The sequence below is a fragment of the Myotis lucifugus genome, unplaced genomic scaffold (assembly GCF_000147115.1).
Source record: "Myotis lucifugus unplaced genomic scaffold, Myoluc2.0 scaffold_2, whole genome shotgun sequence".
Classification (NCBI taxonomy): Eukaryota; Metazoa; Chordata; class Mammalia; order Chiroptera; family Vespertilionidae; genus Myotis; species Myotis lucifugus.
In genome coordinates this window covers 22,488,691-22,501,732 of record NW_005871050.1, presented here as the reverse complement: position 1 = coordinate 22,501,732, position 13,042 = coordinate 22,488,691, and positions in this window count along the sequence as shown.

Genomic DNA, 13,042 nt, shown 5'->3' with positions numbered 1-13,042 from the left:
AATGGGTTCTTAAACTGGGCCGGAGGGGCCGGACAAAAAGCATGGATGGAGTGTTTGGTTGAACTAATATAAATTCAAAGTAAACCTCCTTACATAAAAGGGTATGGTCTTTTTTTTCAGTTTTATTTATTTCAAACGGGCCGGATCCGGCCCACGGGCCGTAGTTTGCCCACGGCTGGGTTAGGGGATACATACCTGTGGAGAAATGGCATGGGTGTGCTCATTGGAGGGACACCTCTCACTGGGTCCTTTGTCCTGAGCATATTTATCTCTTTCTTTTGGGTGGAAATCTTAGGGGAGGGTCTCAATAGAATATTCATCAGCTTTCCAGGTGTGCTCTTTCAGGGTCATGGTCTCCAAGACCAGTGATTAGTCGTGCCGGGGCAGGGGGTTATTATTCAATGCAGTTGATCCTAAGGCAGCCATCGTGTCACTTGTCTGGTTTTGTTAATTTTCTGGTCCTTGAGCTGAAATACAACTGAGACCTAGATGTTATCTTTAGGGAAGAAAAGGTCATGGGTCTAAACCACCTGACTAGTGCTATGCTAGGGGAGGATAGGTTACCCTAGGGATCAGGTTCTTGTTTTCCCAGTTTTGCTCCTTGCTAGGCATCCAGGGCTTTCTGCCCTGGTGAGTTTCTGTGCCTGGCCAATTGTCCTTGCTCTGGGGTTCTAACGGTCACCAAGTCCCATTTCTTCTATTAAATTAATATAGTTCTTTTTGCGGAGATGGAAAGAGGGGGAGCTGGAGAGGATTTGTGGTTGGTTGAAAGGTAAGGCTTATAATGTGGATGTCCTTGCCTTTCAGGTTTTCTATTTGGGCCTCCCTTACTTGCAGAATACTTAAGTGCAACAGAGGAATGACTTAAAGGGTAATTTGAGAAATTTAAGTCTAAGGATACCCAAAATAAATAGCTTAGCTTAGCTTAATAATATACAATTTACTTTATTTACTTTTTCTTTACCCACTGCTACTGCTTTAATTTTCTCCAACATCAATTCATCCCTAGATTATGAACATATTTAGTCATTAAATGTTTGTTGAGTGCCTACTATGTGCTAGGCATTGTTCTAAGTGCTTGTGATATACCAATGACCAAAACAGACCAATCTCCATTTTCATGAGCCTTGCTTTCTACTGAAGGACAATAAACAATCCTATATAATAAAACCCTCATATGCAAATTGACCAAACAGTGGAATGACCAGTCACTATGATGCGCACAGACCTCCAGGGGGCATAAGCTCAATGCAGGAGCTGCTCCCTAGTGGTCAGTGTGCTCCCACAGGGGGAGTGCTGCTCAGCCAGAAGCCGAGCTCACAGCTGGCGAGAGCAGTGGTAGGAGCCTCTCCCACCTCCACGGCAGTGCTAAGGACCCTTCGGGGAGCAGACCTAAGCCAGTAGTCAGACATATCCCCCAAGGGGTCCCAGACTGTGAGAACGTGAAGGCCAGGCTGAAGGACCCCTTTCCCCTCAGTGCATGAATGTCGTGCACTGGGCCTCTAGTAAATAATATAATTTGAAACAATGACAAATATTGTTAAGAAAGTAAAGCAAAATTAGGGAATCATGATTCACTGAGCATGTATATACATTTTAGACAGAGTAGCCGGAAGGACCTTTATGAGGAAATGCCATTTGAATGGAGATCTGAATGATGACACGGAGCCAGCCACGTGAATGGCGGAAGAACATTTTAGAAGAAACAACTTTAATCCTGAAAGAAGAATGAGCTTAATAACCTCACAAATAGCAAAAGAGAAAAGTGCTAAGAGGTGAAGCTAGAGGAAGGCAGGGATAAGATCACGTAGGCCCTTTTGGACGATGCTACTGAGCTTTGAATTCTGGTTGGGTTTAATGGAAGTAGGAATCAAGGAAGGGATGTGATTGTATTTACATTTGGGCTTCCGAGTAGAAGATAGACTATAAAGGAGCAAGTACAGACATGAGGAGATGATACAGGAAGTTAATGCAGGAATCTATATGAGTGATGACTACATAATAGTAATTGGAATGATGAGAAGGCATTACAATTCAGATTATCTTTTAGAGTTGGAGCTGACAGGAGTTGCTGTAATGGGAGGTGAGAAGGAAAGAAGAATCAAGAATGTTTTCTAATTGATCTTTCTTCTAATTTTTCTCTCTTAAAATCCATTTCCCTAAATAGTGCCAGTGTTGTTTTTCTGAAAGAATATTCTGATAATGACACTTTCTATGATCAACCATGGTTATCGACGAGCAGTGATTTCTGTCCCTAAGGACATGTTTGGCAATGTCTAGAAAAATTGTGGTTCTTGCAACTTAGAGGAGAGGTTGTTATGAAAATTAGTGGGTAGGAAAGCTGTCTGCAACAAGAAATTGTATGGCCTATATTATGGACAGTGAGGTTGATACATTTTGCACCACTCAGTTTGTGTCACCTTCTCTGAGAAGATTTTCCCAGTTAATAATATGGTGACCATAGCTAATACTAACTGAGCACTTGCTGTGTGTCCTCTAGTGTTAAGAGTATGCATTAGTGAATTTGGAATGTTATTATAGCTATTTCACAGATAAGGAAACTGAGGCTTAGAGTGATGAATAATTTGCCTAAAGACACAATGTTAGACTAGTGATAGAAATGAGATATGAACCCAGATATATTTGCTTTAAGGATTCTTAATAATCTATGCAGTCTTGTCTTCCATATATAAGACTGAAGTGTGTGTGTGTGGGGGGGGGGGAGGCTCCTTCATGGTGAATGATTTAATTTTTTAAAAATATATTTTATTTTTTTACAGAGAGGAAGGGAGAAGGAGAGGGATAGAGAGTTAGAAACATTGATGAGAGAGAAACATTGATTCAGTTGCTTCCTGCACACTGCCTACTGGGAATGTGCCCACAACCAAGGTACATGCCCTTGACCGGAATTGAACCCGGGACTCTTCAGTCCGCAGGCTGACGCTCTATCCACTGAGCCAAACCAGTCAGGGCGAATGATTTAATTTTAGAGCTAATTATATTGCATTTTAACTGTTTATTTGGCTGCCCCCCAACTCAACAGTGAGTTAGTTCCTTGGAGGCAATGTCCCTTTTGTCTTTGTACCCATAGTGCCTTCGCAGTGTCTGGCACATTATAAACCCTCAAGAAATGTTTACTGAATGAATACTTACATTCTAGAAATGTGTATACAGCTTATTATTTCCCCAGAATGGTTGTTTGAAATCAGTTAAATTCACAGATTCATTTAACAAGTTTTACAGATGGGGATTAGTCTCTAAGGGAGTTAGCAACTGGCAAAATCTACATTTGTAATCACTCTATTGAAATTCAAGTAGTGGTAGGGAGGTGGGAGTAGGGAAGGAGATGAGCAACTGTTTTGCATTTTATAAGCTTTAAAATGTTACTTCAGAGAATTGATATCTCCTCCCCCCCTTTTTTTTGGTAGCACAAATTTAGCAGCTCTGTATTTCCTGATTGCTTTTCTGAGAAAAATTTGAGTTCCTTCTCTAGCCCAAGGCTCACTTAAGAAAATATGTGAAGGAGCAAGTAAGAGTAATTAAGTTCATGTTTGCAGAAGAATGATTTTGACTCTGTAAATATACAGAGCCCAATATATTTGGTAGAAAACTATAATGCTAACTACAACTGCACAAAAATGAAAAAGTTTTGTGGATTTACTTTAGAACTAGATTTGTTGAATATCTCATAACTGTGCTAATAAATAGATCTATTTTGCTAATCTTTGCCTAACTCTTCCCTGGATGGTTCCAGAGATGGTTGGCTTTAAGAAAGAAAGGCAGAATCTTGTATAGTAACTCTCTTCCTGGGTCACACACTCTGGATCCAGAGTCTGGTGCAAGTTTTAGTTTGGTATTTCTTTTTTAAAAAATATATTTTTATTGATTTCAGAGAGGAAGGGAGAGGAAGAAAGAGATAGAGAAAAAAAAGAAACATCAATAATGAGAGAGAATCATTGATTGGATGCCTCCTGCACACTCCCTACTGGGGATTGAGCCTGCAATCCCGGGCATGTGCTCTTGACCAGAATTGAACCTGGGACCCTATGGTCCACAGGCCATGGCTCTATCCACTGAGCCAAACCAGCTAGGGCATTTCCCTGACTTGGCTACTGACAAAAACTCCTTTGATCACAGTTTAGTTGGGGTCCTCCAAGTTGTCTTTTTGACAAGGCCTCACCCTTGAAACTCTGTCCTTGGCCTATTTTATTCCAGTTTTAACAAGAATCCTATTGAGTCTGTTTCGTGACAACTCCTCAACCTTGATATCTGATCTAATTTTCCATCCATCTTATAATCCTGACCTGCCTTCAGCAAAAATTCTGTCAAGTCAGTTTAGCAAGAATCCCCCTACCCCGAAAGTTTCCACTTCAATTTTTCCATCCACTAACTTGCACACTGCTTCTTGGCTATAAATCCCTACTTGACTTAAGCGATATTCTCCTCCCTACTATACAACCCCCTTCTAATTACTCCCTTTGAATAAAGTCTGCCTTATCATTTTTAATAAGTATCATGAATAATATTTTATTTAGCACTACCCTACCCAATTTCAAGATTTAGATCAGGGGTGGGGAACCTTTTTTCTTCCAAGGGCCATTTGGATATTTATATTATCATTCACAGGCCATACAAAATTATCAGCTTAAAACTAGCCTGCTTTATTTGGTCAAATATTTAATTAACTCACCCCTAATGCCTTGGCAGGGCCAGACCAAATGATTTCTCAGGCTTAATATGGCCCACAGGTTGGACATTTCCCACCTCTGATGTAGATGACCAGTCCATGTTGCTAAAAAAGTTTGTGGATCCACAGAGTAAATAATCAATATTCTTTCTACCTAATAAGCTCTTCTGAATTACTAGTATTATTTAATAATTACTAGGGATTTGTTAGGTAAGAGAACACGAGAGAAAGGAAGAGGGCAGATCTAAGATACTTAGGAGAACTTTAGATGGGGGCAGACCGTTATGACCACAATTCCAGAGTCACGAACAACAGTCAATAAAAAGGAGGGTAAAGCAATTGTTGGAAATATCTAGGAAAGGGGTGGCAAGGAACAAGTTTTAAGGTTGGGTCCAAGCAAGGAAGGGCATTAATCCTAAGGTAATTGGCAAAAAATAAAAATGGGAATTGGAGGGAGAATAGGGATTTGTGAATCAGGCAGCAGAATCAGTGCACAAAGTTATAGTGGTGTTAGTAGCTAGATTGACTTGATCTTGAATTCCCAAAATAGTGGTCTAAAGCAACTTCTATTCACCCTGACTGGGAAAATTATTAGGTCTAAACCAAGAGAATAAAGGGGGTGATATTGCATAGATGTAAAATTTAAGGGAATTTGGTGACAGGAAGCTCATATCATTTTATAGTCTTCTCTACAGGATATAAAAAACAAGATAGACTACTGATCCTTTAACCCCATAAGGTGACTCACCCTTGCGGGGTGGGGGGTGGTGGTGCTGGTAAGAAGATCTGGTGGCCTCCAAGTAGAAAGATTTCCCTAAGCCCAATGTTTTATCCTTTAGTTGATGTGCCTCCCCTAATGCATCTTTCCTCTGTGTGGAGTTCTGGATGTCCTGTCCGTTGGCTGCTACCAATGTCACAAGGTCTTTCTTCTCTGAGATAACCCATATATCTTCATAGAATGACAGTTGGTATTTCTGAGGTTGCTTTCCTCCACGTACAAAGGCCAATAAATATTCTATATCCATTGATTAAGTCTACAGGATTCTGGTTATCATCACCAAAGTCTCTCTTTCCAAATACTGTTTGTGGACATTTTCTAGCACCTTTCCAGGATAGCCAGTACTGCTGCTCCCACTGAGCTCTCTAGTGGCAATTTTGGAATCATGCAGCTTTTTCATGGTTTAGCTCACTTAAATTAACTCAGCACCCTTTGACCTGGCTCATGAAATTAAGTCTAAGCCAAAGCAGAATGTGGACCTATTGAACATTCCCTGGTCTCCCAATGAACTTTCATACCCTCAAATGTAGCTTTCCTATAGTGTGACGAGGTAGAGTACATTATTTCATCTTTGTAAACATCATCTTGAATTATCTAGGGTAGTGGTCGGCAAACTGCGGCTCGCGAGCCACATGCAGCTCTTTGGCCCCTTGGGGGTGGCTCTTCCACAAAATACCCCCATGCGGGTGCGCATGTACAGTGCGATTGAAACTTCGTGGCCCATGCGCAGAAGTCGGTATTTTGTGGAAGAGCCACACTCAAAGAGCCACATGTGGCTCGCGAGCCGCAGTTTGCCGACCACTGATCTCGCAGTGGTCGGCAAACTCATTAGTCAACAGAGCCAAATATCAACAGTACAACGATTGAAATTTCTTTTGAGAGACCAATTTTTTAAACTTAAACTATATAGGTAGGTACATTGTTATTAACTTAATTAGAGTACTCCTAAAGCTTAGGAAGAGCCACACTCAAGGGGCCAAAGAGCCGCATGTGGCTCGAGAGCCACAGTTTGCCGACCACGGAAGGGGATTTGATATCAGTTCCAAAAACATCTCCTCAAAGTGACTTAGGTAGCACTTTAAAACATCAGATTTTTTTCAAAAGTAAATGTGTGAGGTGATAGAGGTGTTAATTCGATGGAGTAATCCTTTCACAATTTACACATATATCAAATCATCATGATGTACACTTCAAATATTTTACAGTTTTGTCAATTATATGTCAATAAAGCTGAAAAAAACAGGTATGTATTGGAGCAGCATGCATTTAATAACATTCCTCCAATAATTAATAGAAGATTCCCCACATTTTCAATAGCTATAGAATTGTATTTTGATAACAGGTATTAACAATGGTAACTTTGAGGCCTTTTTATAAACTTCAATCATAAGTGAAATATTATTAAGCAAGATAAGGCAGAGAGGGAGATTCGATGAGTTCAACAAATACATGTGGAATTCCTTCAATCAGAGATACAAAATGTTCTTGGGATGGTAGGGGAGGAGCAATTACTTCCAATGGGGGCCAGGGCTGGGAGTATTGGGAAGGCTTCGTGGATGAAGTGATAAGTAGGTTGGGCTTTTAAGAGTGAATGATATTTTCATGAATGGAGAAAGCAGAAAGAGCATTTGTGGTTGAGAGAACAGTATGAGTAGTCATTGGAGTGAAATTTCATGGTAATTTGTTTTGGCTAGAGCTTAAAAATATGTGAGGGGAAAAACATATCTTAAAGATAGAAAGAAAAGTTGAGGCCAGATCGCACAGAGCCTGGAATGCTTACAAATCTACCTAGCACAACTCAGATTTTCAAAAATTTAAGTTGCTTTGATTTTCTATTTCTGAATGCAGCTTGATCTCAAGCCCCCATACCTGTTGGTAGAAGAAAAGAATATGAAATTTCCAGTTAAATTTATAGAACTGTCAATTTTATTTACTAGTAAATATCCAGCTAATTCAAGGTGAAACCTGCCTGTCAGTGTATATTTGGTCTTTCAAGGGATATCCTTTCCTCTCTTCCTTCTGAGGATGGTAATCCCTTTGGATGCACAGGAATATTTGTGTCCTTATAGCACAGAGTAAAACCTCAATTCTTCATGCTGTCTGGGTCCGCTTTGGGCTCTACCAAGATGCTTCTTATCTTGTCTGGTCACTAGTAAGCCACTGATGGTGTCTGCTGAAGTGTTACTTACTAACGCTTCCATTCATGAGGTCTCTACACTATGTAGCCTCCTTTTCCAGATCCCAGGCCTTTGGCGTTTTCAGGATTTCTACAACCCTTCTCTAAAGTAAGTGGGAATTTCTGAATTTCCTCTATGTCATTTTGTTGGCTATAGGAAACTGCCTAATTGTGCCATTTATTCTCTACTAGAACTGCCTTCTGTTGAGGCAGGGCACTCTACAATAGAATCTCTTTCCAGCATCCCAAATGGAAAGCAGTGAAAAAGACCATTCGGATTTTATCTTTCCTAAAAACCTATCTGGGATTTCTCACATGTCTTTCTACTTCCTGTGGCTGGGCACTAAGGCATAAGTGTTTTCTCAGGAAATAACACAATATTGTACCCTTAATCTTATAACCTGTGAATATCTTTATTATTTGCCTACTTTTCAAATTTTTACTTCCCTTCCACTCACAGGAAATCTACTTTGCTCTTGATAGTCTTGAAGAGAAGCACTAACATTTAGAAAGACATACACATATACATGGAAACACACACATACCTACAACACTTTTCAAAAAAATCTGACTTCTAAGATTGGTTTTCTCCCTGTGGACATGACATATACAGACCAAAGGACTCTATTTGAAATCAAGAACTAATCAGTAATCTAATTGTCTATAATGTTCTCTTTGCTCTACCTCTGAAATTGACGTCCACTGATTCAGAAATTAGGAAACCTTAAAATTAATAATATCAAGAACTAAAATCCTGTGTTTTGCTACCATATGTGAAGCTCCAAAGATATCTCTGGGGAAAATGTACAGGACGGCTTAGAGGCAGTATCAGGAGAGTATTTCACTAGCCTAGATGAGAGATGATACTGTGGGAATGGAAAGGAAGTAATGGAGGTTGAAAATATTTTAGATACAGTATTAGAGCACCTAGTGACTAATGATGAAGCATAAGAGAGAAAAAATAAACGAGAGTTTCTGACTAGAAGGTTGTTGTAGTTGGCAATTCTACACTTCTATTAGAACAGCTCGATAGCCCGAAGCAGATTACAAGATGGATACCTGTTATTTTGGAGGTAAAGTGAATAAGACTTGATGGCCAAGGAAGGAGTTGAAGTTAATTTCAAGTCTATTTTACTAGTATAACTAGGTTGATGCTATGGTCAGGATCAGAGTTAGGAAACATAGTTGAGGAGCACATGATGGAGTGGATAGAAGTTACCCTGGATGGAATATGTTGTGGGTTTTTTAGCTAGTGGAAAAAGCATAATGGAGTTACAGTGACGAGACATGGAAATCAAGTTGTGGAATTTAGGAGCAAGATTAGGACTGGAGATACAGATTTGGGAGCCACAAATGCTAGAATGATATTGAAATTATAGAAGTTAATTATATTACCAGAAAGACAGTATGGACAAAGCAGAACAGAAAAGAAAGCTATAACATAATTTTGAGAGATGCTTAAATTTTAAGAATGGAAGTAGAGTTTGAAGAGGAGAAAGATACAAGAAGAAAATAACCAGTAATGATTCCTTGAGAGCCAGACATATTTTGGGACAATACTGCAGTCTTCTTGGTCCAGAGTCTCAACTGAAATTGCATTTCCCAAGGTCTTTTGTGAGCTACTATAGTGATATTTGATATCTCTGAAATGATAAAAATAAATCTTTCCCTTTGAAATAAATAATGCGTGCTTTGCACCAAGCCTTATGGTGTAAGATACTGAAGTGTACTGGTGAAATTCTAAATTACATTGACAGAGCTTCAAAAATGATCTCTACAATTATTATTTTTTTAAATTATTTTTTATTGATTTCAGAGAGGAAGGGAGAGGGAGAGATAGAAACATCAATGAGAGAGGATCATTGATTGACTGCCTCCTGCACACCCCCCACTGGGGACTGAGCCTACAACCTGGGCATGTGCCCTTGACCATAATCGAACCCGGGACCCTTCAGTCTGCAGGCTGATGCTCAATCCACTGAGCCAAACTGGCTAAGGCAATCTCTACAATTATTGAGTGGTTGTGTGAGGGCGGGAAAGTAAAGAGAGGGAAGGAAGCAGGATTATACTCAAGGATTCTGTATGCAGAAAGATTTAATGTTATTTTTTCTGGACTTTCAGGAGTTTCTTCATTAAAACTACAGGTACCTATCATTTCTACATTGCTCACTATTGTTGGATAATGGTCTATGTAGATTTGCATATATTAACTTATTTATTTGTCAAATAACACTGCAAGATAAGCATGATCTTCTTGAGGCTTGCAGTGGTTAGGTAACTTGCCAAAGTTCATAGGCTGGTAATGGGGTAGTCAAGTTTTGAATGCAAATGTGTTTGGCTTTAAACTTCATGCTCTTATCCAATATATCACCGCAGTCTTCCTGGGAAATTATCCAAATTACATAGAAAGCTTTAGAAAAGAAGATTCATACATAAAGCAAGTATCAGAAACTCTGTGCTATAGGAAGGAAAAAAGAAAGGCCAGCACTATATACCATCCTATTTCCACCTTCTCACTGCCCATAACCATGAATAGCAACACCAAACAAAGAGATCAATAAAAACCTGTGGGTAATGGTGGCAGTGAAGTGAAAAGAGTAGTGACAACATTCTTGGACCTTGTGGTTCTGCAATCCTACCTAGATTTCCATTTTAAAAAATCCCTTTTCTCTAATTTGTGGTTGGGAAAATAACAGGAGATCCATCTGTTAAATATACACAGTTGAGGTGAGAGCTCAAAAACAATAAGACAACTCAACTCCAGGAAGACAAACAATCCAATTTAAAAAATGAGCAAAGAACCTATTCTGAATAGATATTTCTCCAAAGTGGACATACAGATGGCCAATAGACATATGAAAAAATGCTCAATGTCACTAATCATCAGAGAGATGCAAATTAAAACCACAATGAGGTATCACCTCACACCTGCTAGAGTGGCTACCATCAGCAAATTAAGTGCTAGCGAGGATGTGGAGAAAAGGGAGGATGTAGAGAAAATTCCTATCTAGTGCAGAAATGCAGACTGGTGTGGCTACTGTGGAAAACAATATGGAGTAGTTTCCTCAAAAAATTAAAAACAGAACTACCTTTTAGCTCAGCTATTCCACTTCTGGGAAGGTATCCTAAGAATCCCAAAACACCAACTTGAAAGAATAGATGCACCCCTATAATCATAGCAGCATTGTTTATAATAGCCAAGATTAGTAGATGAATGGATTAAGAAAAGCTGTAGCACATTTACACAGTGGAATACTATGCAGCCATATAAAAGGAAGGATCGCTCACCATTTGCAACAGTATGAATGAACCTGGAGTTTATTATGCTAAGTGAAATAAGCCTGTCAGAGAACAGAAAATACCATATGATCTCACTTCCATGTGGAATCTAATTAATAAACTGATGAACAAAATAGTAACAGCAGAGGTCTGTCAGAGGGGAAGGGGGGAGAGGGGACTGGATTAATGAAGGTGAAAGAATTAACCAAAGAACATATATGCATGAATTGTAGACACAGACAACAGTGTGATGATAGCCAGAGGCAAGGGGGCTGGTGCTGGCTGGCGGTGGGCAAAGGGTGGGAAAATGGTGATATCTGTAGTAGTGTCAATGATAAAGTGAAAAAAAAAAGACAGTGAAGATCAATGTTTTAAGTAGGTTTAGACTTCCTACTCAATGAGATATGAGCAAGAATTTGAGTGTTCATGTTAAGACCTTGGATAGTGTTATGGTGGCTAGACTAGCATAGATTTTACAGGTACTTAAAATTTCAGAAAGCCCATTCATTCTGTTGAAATAATATTTTCTTATCAAATTCTCCTTGAAATTATTCTGTGAAATATACAGTACAACTTTCTATTTAAAACTCAGGAATATTACATTTGCTCTGTTAAGCTAAGATATATATATCTTATATCATGATAATGTATTTATATACTTACACAAATATATAAACAAAATTTATATACATATTTATGTCTATAAATATAATTTATGTAAGTATGTTAATTATATATTTATATTTAATACTAGAGGCCCGGTGCACAAAATTCGTGCATGGGAGGGGTCCCTCAGCCTGGACTGCACCCTTTCACAATCTGGGATTGCTGACTCCTAACCACTCGCCTGCCTGTCTGCCTGCCTGATCTCCCCTAACCACACTGCCTGCCTGCCTGCCTGATTGTCCCTAACTGCTCACCTGCCTGCCCAATCACACCTAACCACCGCTTCCCTCTCTCTGGCTGGCTGCAGGCACCCAGGACCCGGGCTTCCCTCCCTCTGGCAGGCCACAGGCACTCCGGGACCCCGGGTGGCTTTGCTCAGGCTGGCCTCAGGCCCCTGGGACCCCAGACGGCACCTCCTGGGCTCTGGCTTTGTCAGGAAGGACATCCAGAATGACGTCTGGAAGACATCCAGCCTAATTAACGTATTACGCCTTTATTAGTCTAGATCAGTGATGGCGAATCTATGACACGTGTGTCAGAGGTGACACGCGAACCCATTTTTTTGGTTGATTTTTCTTTGTTAAATGGCATTTAAACATATAAAATAAATATCAAAAATATAAGTCTTTGTTTTACTATGGTTGCAAATAACAAAAAATTTTTATATGTGACACGGCACCAGAGTTAAGTTAGGGTTTTTCAAAATGCTGACATGCTGAGCTCAAAAGGTTCTCCATCACTGGTCTAGATATTAGATATTTTTAAAATCCCTTCTCTGATATATCTGTAATTTATATATTTTAACATGGCCAGCAATTAAATAGACATATAAATTGTGGCAACTTCACCAGATATTATCATGTTAAAATCAAGAGTTGACGACCCGATTTGGTTTTATGTGGCTAGAGATAGAACAACAGGGTTTGGCAAGGCACATGTTCAGTGGATTAATTTATTCTCATTCTCTTAAGAACCTGGATTATATACCAGGTCTACAATTCATAACACCATCATTTGTGCTTGAGGAATCATCTAGAGACTGTTAGATAGTCACTTAAATTTTCTCAAAAATGTCTCCCTTTAAAGGGGTCTTCTTCACCCTCAGAGCAACATGCACATATCTCAATCTATAATAGGTAAGAGAGGAAAATATTTTTATACAACTTAGTTAAAATTTTTTTAAATTCCTAACATCATACCAAAAAGCCATTCATCAATATGTATTCATTGAGTTATTACTTCCTGGCACTCTATCTGGAAGACTAGAGCTAGGGCTTTTATTTTTTTAAAAGAAATATTTTTATTGATTTTAGAGAGGAAGGGAGAGGGAGAGAAACATCAATGATGAGACAGAATCATTGATTGGCTGCCTCCTTTGCCCCCCACTGGGGATTGAACCCATAACCTGAGCATATGCCCTTGACCAGAATCAAATCCAGCACCCTTTAGTCCAAGG